Here is a 14,413-nt window from a genome sequence, read left to right on the forward strand (position 1 = left end):
CAGAGGAGGCACTGTCAGAGGGAGGAGGAGAACCAGGAAAGAGTCACTCTGTGGAAACCCAAAGGAGAAAACTCCTGGAAGGAGAAATGAACTATATAAAATGTTACAACAAAGTTAAATTGAATGAGAGGCCATTGGAGTTAGGAATATGGAAATGGATAGCATTCACATAAGGCTCTGGATGGAAAATAGCAGTGGGCCAAAGAAGGCCATTAGAGACAGAAGATTGAAATGGGTTAAAGAAGTAGGAGATGATGAGGTGGCAAAGAATATTCTCCATTAAGAGGTAAGGAACAAGTGGTGAAGAATAGCTAGGGCAGCAGGGTGTGGAGTTCAGAATTAAAGAAAAGGATTTTTTTCCCTTGAGAATAAGGAAAGACTTGTTTTTAGTGTTGGGAAACCAATAGAGAAGAGATGAAAAAAGAGGCAAGCAAAACCCTAAAATTGTGAAATTGTAACCCATACCAAACTCTAAAATCTGTTCTACAACTAATTGTTGTGTTGTGCTTTGAAATTTATTGCTTTTTTATATATATGTTATTTTTCACAAAAAAGAAAAAAAAGTAGACTGTGATGATAAAAGATATTTATTCCTTCCAGCCTCCAACGTTCTGGAGCAACTAGAAGGGAAAATCTGAGATGATGGTAGGGTAGCCCGTGACAAACTCTGGGATTTGTCCTGTAACTTGATGTTGAAGAGTGCTTTGAAAACTATTGCTTTTTTTTCTTTCTTTGTTTTGTATATATGTTACACAATAAAAACTAAAAAAAAGAAAAGAAAAGAAAACAGGGGCCTAGAGTGTAAGCTCTTGTAGTAGTCACATTTTGTCTGGAGTGGTAATTATTATTTCTGGATTTTTAGAGGCTCTTTTATATATGTATAACCTGGTATTCAGAGATAAGAACAAAGGTGATCAGGTCAGGATTAAGGTAATTCAGAGCACAGGGGTAAGAAAGACATTATCCAAATTTTAGAACATTACCTCCTCTTTGAGAGCAGAGGAAGAAAGGTTTACCTTGTCCAGAACGTAAATTTTCTGTAGTACATAATCTAACTCAACCTATCTAGATAGCTCATTTAAATAATCAAAACACAGGGAGCCCAGACTAAGAATGAGGGCCTTTAATCCTGTATAGCTTAATGTAATGCCTGGATATATCCCAGAATATATTAAGCAGATAATCAAAAAGTACTGGCAAAGTTTCTTGAGGGATGGGAGAAAAAATGTGGGACTATTAAATTTTACCACTGGGGAATCCCTTGATACTGTGTCAGACATTAGGGACATCCAATGAATAGGCCAAGCACCTGATCTTGAAGTTTGCTCTTGTGAAGCTTATGTATGTAGCAGAAAAGCTTAGGCTGCCCATAGGTGTGCCTAAGAGGCACCTCCAGAGGATGTCTTCTGTTAACTCAGATGTGGCTTCACTCTCTCTAAGCCCAACTTTGCAAGTGAAATCATTGCCTTCCCCCCCTACATGGGACATGACATCCAGGGGTGAAAGTCTCCCTGGCGGCATGGGAGAGGATTTCCAGGGATGAGTCCAACCCTGGCACCGTAGGATCAACAAAGCCATCCTGACAAAAAAAAGGGGAAAAGAAGTGTAATAAACAAGGTATCAGTGGCTGAGAGTTCAAATAGAGTCAAGAGGCTACTCTGGAGGTTGCTATTAAGCAAATTTCAGTTAGACCTTACTACCTATCATAACCTGCCAAACCCCAACCAAAACCATTACAGCCAATCCTAAAGAACACCTGGTTACTACCTATCATAACCTGCCAAACCCCAACCAAAACCATTACAACCAATCCTAAAGAACACCTGGGGCAATATGTAAGATTCTACAAAGGTTCCAAGCACTAGGGTACCTTTCCAGAAACCTACAACTTCCAGATGGGTCCCTGGACCAGATAAGTCCTGAAACCTAGAGGGGCTAGCCTTTTCAGAATGGGCTAGTTCCATCTCCTGACCCGTTATTATTGACAGCCCCTTCCAACATGAAAAAGTTAGATTGGCCATAGCCCAAATACTCGCTAAAGAGGGGGAGAAAGATCAAAGGTGATGGTGGAATTATACAGAGAAGATATGGTTTAACAAATGACTATGATTGCTGAATCATTATATTGATATTTTAGTCTCCAGTATCTTAGAGCAGCTAGGAGTAAAAACCTAAAATAGTGGAACTGTGACCCATTCCAAACTCTGAAATCTGTTCTACAATGAATAGTTGTACTATGCTTTGAAATTTATTGTTTTGTATATATGTTATTTTTCACAAAAAAAGAGAAAAAAGTGATAAAAAATATATATTCCTTCTAGCCTCCAATGTTCTGGAGCAGCTAGAAGGAAAAATCTGAAATGATGGTATAGTAGCCCATGACAAACTCTGGGATCCATCCGTAACTACTTGTGAACAGTGCTTTGAAAACTATTGCTTTTTCTTTCTTTGCTTTGTGTAAATGTTATATTATACAATAAAAAAAGGTTAAGAATAGAAAAGAGACAAGCAGAGTGAGAAGAAACAGACAAGCAGACAATGTATGGATGCGAATAAATATTACTGCTGGGTCATGATTGTAAAGAAGGCATGTGGAAGATCATGTTATCAGCAAAAATACCACTCCCTAGACAGAGTTTATTTTCCTGTCCCATTAACCTTGGGCTGGGATTCACTTTGGTGGAAGGTTGGAAAAAGTGACATGTCAGCTCCAACTGGAGGCCGTAAGACTTGTTCTTGCTTTCCTTCTTGCACTCTACTCTCTGCCATGAGAACCACAGATCCAGGAAGCCATTGGCCCATCAGCCTGGGACCCCGAAAGAGAGCTGTGGTGCAGACCTGAACCAGACCTGCAGCCTGGAGTCAAATTCAGTCAAGCCCAACCAGGCCCAGAAACTTGAAAGAGAAATGGAGGCTTGGAATCATAAACATTAAGATGCTTGGTTGTTTGTTACTGCAACAAATGCAGGAGATGTGTAATCTGTCTTGGAGCAACCAGGGCCACTGCTTTCTTAACAATAGGAGGAAGAAAACAAAGAAATATGAATGAATGGAAACAGATACATTTAGGAGTTAAAGGACAGGAAATCGTGGAACTTCGTGCCTGAGGTTCTTTTACTTTCTCAGCCCAGCTTGAGGTGAGGTCATCTGTAAAAAAAAGAAGGTGGGCTTGAGAAAAGGAGTAAAAACACAGGACAGTGGTAGAGGAAGGGAGAGCCAATCCAGAAGAAACAAATGCCAGGAATCACCACGTGCTCAACTCAGCTTGGAGCTTACCAATACACAAGTGAATTGAGCAGAAGTAAAGGACCCTCCCTACAGAGCAGGCCTCTAGTCTCCCCACCCCTCCAGCAACCCTAAACTCCACAAATGCTTACCTCCCCATCTGTCTGCCATGGCCAAGAAGGAAACAGCCTTTGATAACACAGTGGAAGAACGTGTGACCAACAAGGAGTACAAAATACCCAAAAGAATACTCCTTTTCTTTATGATTTGGCAATGACTCATGCTCTGGAGTGGCCCAGCCTCACTGCACAGTGGTTTCCAGTTTTAATCAGACCAGAATGAAAAGATTCCAGCATTCACCAACTTGTCCTGGGACACACACGTCAAATGAACAACACCATCTTGTAATAACCAGTGTGCAGCTCCCTAGTGATGATGCATCACATAACCAAAGGGAGAAAGGAGAATATGGAGGTTTTGGCTCAGTTATTGGAAAAAATTGAAATATAAATCAAAATCAACCATAAGGGAGAAGTGAACAGGGCCCATTATATGCCCCAGAAAGCTTGCATCATTGTAACAAAGACTCCATCCAGTGATGTTCTTGTTTTTTGACAACCCAAAACACTCTTCTAAACCAGACCCTTCTGGAGAGTAAAACCAAGATTTGTGTCTCCATGGACATCAGAAGGAAGGCTATTGGCTTTCTTGGAACCCAAATCTCAGCAGGCCTTGCTTCAGATGACCATACCACCTGCTTATGGGACATCAGTGTCATTCCAAAGAAAGGAGAAGTGCTGGATGTGAAGACCATCTTTACAGGGCACACAGCTGTAGTGGAAGATGTTTCTTGGCATCTGCTCCATGGCTCTCTGTGTGGGTGACAAGTTGCTGATGATCAGAAACTTATGATCTGGGATACTCATTCAAACAATACTTCCAAAGCAAGCCACTCAGTTGATGCTCACACTGCTGAAGTGAGCTGCCTCTTTCAATCCTTATAGTGAGTTCATTCTTGCCACAGGATCAGCTGACAAGACTAGATCCTTGTGGGATCTGAGAAATCTGAAACTCAAGTTGCATTCCTTTGAATTACATAAGGATAAAATAATCCAGGTTCAGTGGTCACCTCATAATGAGACTATTTTGGCTCCCAGTGGTACTGCTTATCAACTAAATGTCTGGGATTTAAGTAAAATTGGAGAGGAACAATCTTCAGAAGATACAGAAGATGGGCCACCAGAGTTGTTTATTCATGGTGGCCACATGGCCAAGATTTCTGATTTCTCCTGTAATCCCAATGAACCTTGGGTGATTGTTCTATGTCAGAAGACCATGCCATGCAGAAGTGGCAGATGGCAGAGAACATTTATGATGGTGAAGACCTTAAAGGAAGTGTGGATCCAGAAGTTCAAGGATCCTAGATATGTCTGCATTTGTGATTTTTAAACTTCCCTTTTTTCCCTCTCAACCCTGAGAGTGATTTAACAACACTGGTTTTGAGACACAGACTTTGTTCAGCTATCTATCAATAGTTTACCATCAACAATGCTATTAGCCCAGACATTGGGTATTTGCTCAATATTAACTCAGGGACTTGACTCAGCAAAGCAACAAACTTATATTTAAATTTTCTTCAGGAATTTTCTAGAATCAAACCCAGGTCTGAAATAGATACAGAAAGGGGAATATATGAGTGTGTGGTCATTTTTTTCTTAGGCTATATTCCCAAGTTTTTCAGACTCATTTAAGGTTAGAGTGGATAAGAAATAGAGCCACATTGGGTGGACATCTGAGTCATGAAGTATATACTGAAAAATGTATTTATTCAGGGAATAGAGATTCCTACTCTAAAATTGTCATACCTGACTTTCCAGGATGTACATTTTCCTATGGAGACCAGTCTCCTCTCAATTTCTTCAGTAAAGTCAAAACTTTGTTTTGCATCGTCTTCTTTCCCCATATATATATATATATTTTTTTTTTTTTTTTTAACATGGGCAGGCACTGGGAATCGAACCCGGGTCCTCTGGCATGGCAGGCAAGCGTTCTTGCCGCTGAGCCACGGTGGCCTGCCCTCCCCATGTATTTTTGCTAGTTAGTGTATTTCTTGAGCTGTTTCATATTATTTCTTTCCTTTCTGTGAAGTGGTTGTTTGTTTAAACTTGTGACCAAGTTGTAAAGATGTATGTTTTTACCTGACAGCTATACCACAGGCAGACTGTCCACTTAAGTTGAGAAGAATGACTCAATAGCTGTTATTTGTTTTTAAAATTAAATTAATCCTGGAAATGAGTTGGGTTTTCTAGTTGTTGTTGGTTTAGAAGTTGGTCCTTGACCACTAGTTTTGTACTATCTCCCTTTTGGGTGACGTTTCACCAGCAGGCCTATTATTCTCCATGACTGTGTTACTGCTTATAATGGAACCAGTTGCTTTTCCACGTTAAAAAAAAAAAATGGAGCAGAAGGAAAATGTGGGAGGAGGAAGTTTCCTATGTTCAAAATCAGAAGCAAATGATTTAGTTTCCTTTTCACTTGCTTGACAAGGACACATTCCTGAGAGTGAAGCCAGCATCATGGGCCTCAGGTGCTTGGGTCCTACTGGTGACAATGGCAGAAGCTTGGGAGAAACAGCCACGTGGCCTTCCTCCTTGCTTCCAGGTCTCTGCTATGGCTACAACCACTTGCATGTACCCACCTGTCCTAGAGAGGGGCAGGTTGGCGGGGCCACTGCTCCAGTTCCCCAGACCCCCAGTTGCTGGTGAAACCTGTATCCAACCAGCTTGCCAATTCTCTCTCTGACTCTTGCTGTAAACTTTCAAAGATTACAGAAAGATCTTTCAGGTTTCTGCTACTGCTTCTAGACTCTCAAACGTGTTTCTGCACTCTAGAGGTTCCAGAAATGGCTCAGTGCAGCCAGGTTTCTTATGACACTACATGATATCCCCAAAAGACATCTCTTTGGATATCTTTTGTATACCTCTAAATATCCAGAGCTTTTTTCTTGCAGGGGTTAATATAGCTTGATGGCAAAAAAAAAAAAAAAAAACATACGTGGAGATGGTCTCAACTAGAAGCAGAAGAATGTGGCAAGTGAGAGCATAAGACCCTGGGGCCAAAAAACTGGATTTGAATCCAGGATCTCCATTATATGGAGAGAGCAACAGTACTTACCTCATAGAAATTGTGAAGATCACATAGGTTGAATCATGCAAAAGTTCTTAGAAGTAGCTTGTACATAATAATCTCTCAATAAATCTTTTGACACATAGCAGCTGTAATCTTGGGAGAGTTATTACTTACTTCCCTGTGCCTCAATTTTCTCCACTGTATAATATGGTTAATTATAATACCCATTTCATAGGGCTGTTATGAGAGATAAATGAGTTAATATATGTAAAGTGCTCAGAACGGTACCTGGCAGGCAGTAAGTGTCATAAAAGCAGTGGCTAATATTGTCACAAATGAATAGGGCCTAGTTTACAGGTGTAGCATCCTAATAATTCTCTACGCTATGACATGGAGGAAGGTAGTGGCAAAGCATTGTAGAAAACATGTCTCCTCTTGTGAAGTCTCACCACACATCAGTCAGTTCAGTGAATGGAACCGAAAAGTCCTTGGGGGGGGATTAGAAAACGGAATGGAGCAAAGAAAAATAATATGAGATCCTAGACAGAGGCTTTATGAAGTCTTCCAAGAACAGTATCAGGGAAAGAGGGAAAAAAAGGAAATCACCCTACATGTTAGTAAATAATTTCAATTTGAAATTTTCACAGCCTAGAGTTCTTATCATTTGGCAACCAAAAAATTTCATATATCACACAGCAATAAAGCGAAATTGTTTTTTAAACAAGTTATTAATAAAATTCAATGAGATCCCCCAAATTCATGGGTCTCTGCTAATTTAATAATTTAGTTCTAAGAAGGTTTAAAGGGAGCTCATATCTCTGTTATACTATTGCAGTTGGCTTCCTTGCTTGTAAAGAAACTCTTTACAACTAAAGACAGTTAGAAACGGTAGATTACATTGAACAGGCAGGACACACAATGTATACAACTCAAGAATGTTGAGGAAATGCCTTTGTTTCATTTAAGCTTCTCTCTCCATGATAATGTTATCCTTTATTATTGGGTATTCTTGTGATGTCTCATAAAAACTTTCAGTAGGTGTGATTGTGAAAACCTTGTATCTGATGCTTCTTTTATCTATCTTATCAACAGATGAGTAAAACATATGAATTAAAAATAAATAAATAATAGGGGAAACAAATGTTAAAATAAATTTAGTAGATTGAAATGCTAGTGATCAATGAAAGGGAGGGGAAAGGAGTATGGTATGTACAATTTTTTTTCTGTTTTCTTTTTATTTCTTTTTCTGAATTGATGCAAATGTTCTAACAAATGATCATGATGATGAATATACAACTATGTGATGAAAAAAAGAATGCTCATATTGTATGTTGATTGGTTTTATTAATAAAATAAATTCATTCAAAAAAAACTTTCAGTAGTATTTTGTATTAAAGTTCTCCTGGTTTATACTTATATCAGGTTCAATCTAGTGGGACATTCAAATGTGGTGCAAGCTGCTGGACAACGCTTCACTGCACAAATCTGTTCGACAAAGGATAAGAGGTCTCATACCTTTGGTCCCTGCTACCCAGTAGCCCCCTTGTAACTATGACAAACAAAAAATGCCCCCACAAATTTCCAAAATGCCCTCATTGAGAACTGTTGCCTTATCTAATGTTGGAGTAATACATTCATGTTATTTTTTTTTTTGCAGTAAGGAATCTATTTAGACTCCCACCTCACACTGCATACCTAAATACATTGAAATGCAAAAATAAAAATAAATTTAAAACAAAATGAAACAAAAATATTAGGAGAAAACATATGCAAACATTTATCTCATCTCAGGTGGGGAATCCTTTCTAAACCTAAAATTTAGGACTCATAAAGGAAATGAATTGACCACAATAAAGCTTTAAACTTCTAGACGTCAAAAAATAAATAAATGCGTGAGGGGGTGGAATAGGGAAAATATTTGCCACCAATATTTGTAAAGTATCTTTTATAAAGAAAAGATTTTATAAATTGATTAAAAGGAAAGACAACTAAGGCATCAATAGGAAAGCAGGTCAAGCAATAGCAAGAGAGAACAGAAAATTCACAAGCCAAAAATGTAGCTCCCTAAGTACATGGAAAAAAATTTTAACCTCATTAGTAATTAAAGATAAACAAAATAAAGGATTCCGTTTTTAGTAGATGAATTTAGCAAAGGAAATAATTTAAATGTTCACGCTCAAAGCTTAATGTGGATCTGATAAGGGAATTTCACAGGATCCTTTAAGAATGTAACTTAGCTAAGGGTACACCAACTGAGGAATGGAAAGGGGAACTGTGATGCATACATACAATTGACTACTGAGTGGCTGCAAAAAGGAATAAAGATGTGAGGCATGCAATGAGGTGAATGAATCTCAAGGACTGTATGCTGAAAGAAATTTCAGGAACAAAAAGACAAATATTATCATGCCTCACTCATATGGACTATTTATAATATAAAAACTGGGTGAACTAAGGTTGAGAGCATGGGTTAACAGGTTGGAGCCTACTGTAAAGGGTCCTAGACTGTAAGCTTTTACAGCATTCACATATATCAGGAGCAGTAACTGTTATTTCTAAATTCTGAGATGCTGAGCTGTTTGTATATAACATGGCCATTCCTAGAAACTTCGGGTATTTATGTGACACCTGAGACTTAGAGTTAGAGCTCTGAAGCTATGAAAGTCAGCAGTACCCCATACAAGAACTGTTTAAAAAGTTGAAAAAGTGATCAGACTTCAAGTAGCAATATGAATGAAGCTGATCTGGATAGGACTAAGGTATATCAGAATACAGGGTAAAGGATGATATCGTTCATATTTTAAAACTTTAACTTATGTGTGAGAAAAAAGCAAGAGATGTTTATTGGGTGCAAAATTTATATTTGGGGTAGTGCATTTCCTAATTCCTAATTTCCTAATCTAACTTGTATGGTCAGTTTAGTTGAACACCATAAGTACATGGAATCTTAGTGAGATTTTGTTGGTTTGTCCAGGTTAGTGTGATGCCTCTGATAAATCCCAGAGTAATTTGGGCAGTGAATAAAGAAGTATTTATCAAGTTCTTCTTGGGGAAATGAGGAGAAAGGAGGAAATAGTCAAGTTCCCCATTTAGAGAACTTCTCACACAAGCAGTGGGGACAATCAAATCAATAGGCCAAGCCCTTAATTTTGGGTTTCACCCTTATGAAACTTTTTCCTGCAAAGGATAAGCTAAGCCTACTTAAATTATACCTAAAAATCACCCCCAGAGAATCCCTTTCATTGCTCAGATATGGGCTTTCACTCTAAGCCAATTCAGCAGGCGAAGTCAGTACGCTAGCTTCCCCCTACGTGGGACACGACTGCCAGGGCGTAAATCTCCCTGGCAACATAGGACAGAACTCCCAAAATGAGCCGGGACCCCACATCAAGGGATTGAGAAAGGCTTTTTGACCAAAAGGGGGGGAAAAAATGAGACAAAATAAACTCTCATTGGCTGAGAGATTTCAAACAGAGGCGAGAGGTCATCCTGAAAGTTTTTCTTATTCATTATATAGATATCTCTTTTTAGTTTATGGTGCATTGGAGTGGGAGGAAGGAAGTACCTGAAACACTTGAGCTGTGTTTCAGTGGCCTTGATTCTTGAAGATAATTGTATAAAGACATCATGTTTACAGTGTGACTGTGTGATTGTGAAAACCTTGTGTCTGATGCTCCTTTTATCCAGGGTATGGACAGATGAGTAAAAAAATATGGAAAAATAAATAATAGGGGGAATAAAGGGTAAAATAAATTGGGTAGACGGAAATACTAGGGGGAGGGGTAAGGTAGACGGTATGTATGAGTTGTTTTTTTTTTTTCTTTTTGTTTCTTTTTCTGGAGTGATACAAATGTTCTAAAAAATGATCATGGTGGTGAATACACAACTATGTAATGATATTGTAAGCCACTGATTGTACACCATGTATGGAATGCGTGTGTGTGAAGATCTCTTGATAAAAATATTTTAAAAAGAAAGAAAAAGTATAAATTTGATAACATAGGGTATCAAGAGGTTTGAAATGTCCAACCCCTGTGACTCAGGGATCAGCCCAGTCCCAGGAATCTGAATCACTCGAAACTTGATCCATCGCAAGTGACAAGCTTCAGCATACAGAGAAGTTATCGGCTTACATAACAGGCCCAGTTTGATCCAGAGATGCAAAAGATGGCATTGAGACTGCCTGTCTCCCTCCCCATTGCTGGACTCTGCTTGGCTTCCTCCCACAGGTCAGCTGCCTCCACATGGCAGAGGGATGGCCCAGCAGTGCTGGGTGACATTATCCTCCCAGCCATTCTCACAGAGAGAAGGACATAACTTCCGCTCCCATATCAATCCCATCAGAAAGATCCTAGTGGCCCAACTCTGGCCACTTCCTTCTGCGAAGAGGAGAATTGGTCACTCTGCTCAGCAAGCCTGGAGCATGAGCCTAAACAGCAGTAGAGTCACGGGGTGGTGAAGGAGAGCTGAAGAAAAGAGAAGGAGATGCAGAACAAGTGAAAAAGCAGCACATGTGTAGCACAGAATATCTCCAAAGGAAACAGAATTAGGATAATAACCTCTAGTTCACCTCAGTTTCAGAACAGGAGCCAACTAACAACCACCTACAGAATTTGAAAAAACCGAAAATGATTATTTCTGGTGGTGGCATTATGGGTGGTTTTTATTTTCTTCTTTATATTTTCATGTATTTAACATATTTCTTCCATGAGCATTTATCTTTTTAAAAATCAGACAAAAATGGGTGCCCAGGTGGTTCAATGGGAGAATGCTTGCCTTCCATGTGGGAGAACCAGGTTCGATTCCTGGACCATGAACCCCCCCCAAAAAAATCACACAAAAATACCTTTTTAAAGACAAACTGAGAACTGTTTATGTATGATATGTTTAATCCTTGGGGAAAATCTATTTTTAACGAAGTGTACCTTTGTGTTCCTTTTTCTGATGTTCTGCAATATGCATATAGCATTGAAATAATGTGGGAAGAAATGCAAATACATACATATATATGTGTGAATGATACTTTTAAAATCCATTCTTGACTTCAGGAACTTTAACTTGCTCCTATAGCTTCTGGCATGCATCCCACTGGTCAGGATCCAGGGAATTATTTTCAAATTTCCTTTTACAATCAGACATTTTATGACAAAAGTTATGAGAAGTAACCAATCAAATACAATCAGATTGGTACAGGCAAAATGAGGGCCCAACCAAAAATTATTTATAGAATCTTACAGTAAACAGTTTCCCTATTTACTAAAATAAAGGGAGAGATTGAGGTAGTATAGGGATTAAGCAGATGTTTTACATTTTCCTGCTGAAACAAAAGAAGAGTGATGACATGAAAGTTTCATTTGGAGCAAAAGCCACGAATGGCAGTGCATATAAACAGCTCTGAGTACAGTGACTGGCCGTGGGTGCCCAGTACCTCTTGTTTCCCTTCTCAGCTCTTTCATATCTAAGATATGGAGGCCACAATCAGGAGATAAGCATAGAATATTCTTAAATGCTTCCAATTTAAAATTCATTGACAAGGCAGGGAATTTCAGAAATACATTCCAACATTATAGAATTTTATGTCCTTTAAGTAGGTCAGGCCAGTGCTTTCTAGAGGCTCTCCCTAAAATGCCCCAGGCCCCTAGTTCCTTCTGCAAACAAGCACCTTAACAAACAATCTTTTAGCCCTCATATATTTTCTCAAATATGAAGTCCCCATATCAGCCGGTTTCCACCTGGTTATGCTGCAGTAACAAACAATACCCCAAATCTCAGTGGCTATTAGCAACAAAAGTTTATTTCTTGCTCATGACATATGTATGTCAGCTGGGGTTTTATTCTGGGATCCCGCTGAAGGAACAGCTGACCACTCACCTGAACAAAGTTAAAGAAACTTAACTGCCTCTGCAAGTAATGCCATTCACTTTTTCATGCAGTCATTCAGTAATCATTTATGGAGAACTCTACTGTAATCAGTTATTGTGCTAGGTGTTGGGAATTCAAACATAGGTAAGCCAAAGTACCTCCCTTCAAGGAGCTCAGAGTCCAGTGAGAGAAGATTTTGGTTTGGCCGTGAATAACAGAGGCACAGAATAATCATGGGTTAAATAAGAAAAGCTTAATTCTCTTTCACGTAAAAGCTTAGGGGTGGGCAGTCCAAGGTCAGAGAAGCAACTCCACTCTTAAGTGCTCCTGGCCCAGACTTCTTCAAATTCCCCACTCCACATGCCTATCCTTCACCCTCATCCTCCAAGACAGCAGCTAGAGCTCCAGGACATTCCAAGCAACAGGATGGAAGAAGGGACAAAGAAAGGGGGAGCAGAGTGTCTTTTAAAAAATATTTCTACTTACATCCCATTGGTCAGAGCATAATCACATAGCCAGACAGGGAGGAGAGGAGTAAAAGAGATGGAAACTAACTAGTTTTACGTTCAATGTCAAAGTAAATAAATCCAATCACTCGTTCATTCATGCATTCATTCAAACAATAAACACTGTTCATCTTCCCTAGTTAAAGAACTTGGCACTATAGGAATGAAAGAATTAGCTCCTGTCCTCAAGGACCAGAAAAGAAAAGAAAGAAAAAAAAAAAAAAAAGAAGTAACGACCATATAAAGACTGCATATTATACCCACCATAGAAGTAAAACAAAATACTACCTGGATTGAGAGGTGGCAAATCACAGTGGGTTGAAGGCATCAAAAGCCTTGTAAGGGAAATAATATTCAAAGTGGACCACTTGGGATGAAAGGGATTTTAAAAGATGGAGAAGGAATGAGTACACTTGGCACTGCATAAACACATGGCATAGGACATAGGGTTTAGAGAACCCAAAAGCCTAGGAGAGTAAACTGAGACCAAAGTAAACAGGGCTGAAATGCAAGGTTAAGAAATCTGGATTTAATTCAGTCAGTAGTGTGTGTGCAAAAGACAATGCTAATTTCCTAATATAACTTATATAGACAGGTTAACTGAATACCCTAAGTACATGGAACCTTGAATAGGGCATGAGATTTTGTAGGTTTGTCCAGTGTGATGCCCTGATAAATCCTAGAGTGATTTGAACAGTGAAAAGAGAAGTATCTGCAAAGTCCCCTTGGGGGAATGGCGAAAAAGGGGGAAAATTCAACTTTCCCATCTGGAGAATTCCTGATAGTTTTCACAAGCAATGGGAACAATCAAATCAACAGGCCAAGCCCTCAATCTTGGGCTTTGTTCAGATGTAACTTATCCCCACAAAGGATAGGCTAAGCCTACTTAAAATTAGGCCTAAGAGTCACCCCCAGAGAGCCTCTTTTGTTGCTCATAGGTGGCCCTTCTCTCTCTCAGCCAACACGGCAAGCAAACTCACTGCCCTCCCCCTCTCTATGTGGGACATGACTCCCAAGGTGTAAATCTCTCACGCAATGTGGGACAGAAATCCTAGAATGAGCTGGGACTCAGCATCAAGGGTCTGAGAAAACCTTCTCCACTGAAAGGGGGAAGAGAGAAATGAAGCAAAATAAAGTGTCAGCAGCTGAGAGATTTCAAACAAACTCAATAGGATATCCTGGAGGTTGTTCTTACGCATTACATAGATATCCCCTTTAAAGTTTAGGTGTTTTAGAGAGGCTAGAGGAAAGTGCCTGAAACTGTAGAGCTGTGCTCCAATAAAGCCATGTTTCTTGAAGATGATTATATAAAAACATAGCTTTTGCAGTGTGACTGTGTGACTGTGAAAATTTTGTGTCTGAGGCTCCTTTTATCTATGGTATGGACAGATGAGTAAAAAAATATGGATTAAAAATAAATAAATCATAGGAGGAATAAATGTTAAAATAAATTTAGTAGATTGAAATACTAGTAATCTATGAAAGGGAGTTGTAAGGGTTATAGAAAAAAATAGGGAGAACAAAGGTTAAAATATGTTGTGTAGATGGAAATACCAGTGGTCAACGAGAGGAAGGGGTAAGGGGTATGGTATGTTTGAGTTTCCTCTTTTTTCTTTTAATTTTTTTTTTCTGGAGTGGTGCAAATGTTCTCAGAAATGATCATGGTGATGAATATAGAACTATGTGATGCT

At 39.1% G+C, this 14,413-nt stretch overlaps 1 protein-coding gene and 1 pseudogene across 1 annotated transcript in view; one reads left to right on the forward strand and one right to left on the reverse strand.

The window, feature by feature from the left end:
- The window catches only part of ZNF281 (zinc finger protein 281), a 236,273-nt gene that overhangs the window by 113,496 nt on the left and 108,364 nt on the right, over window positions 1-14,413 (reverse strand). The window lies entirely within an intron of this gene.
- On the forward strand, window positions 3,395-4,649 carry LOC143678978 (histone-binding protein RBBP4 pseudogene; annotated as a pseudogene).

Source organism: Tamandua tetradactyla, chromosome 4 (genome assembly GCF_023851605.1).
Source record: "Tamandua tetradactyla isolate mTamTet1 chromosome 4, mTamTet1.pri, whole genome shotgun sequence".
In the NCBI taxonomy this organism is placed as follows: domain Eukaryota; kingdom Metazoa; phylum Chordata; class Mammalia; order Pilosa; family Myrmecophagidae; genus Tamandua; species Tamandua tetradactyla.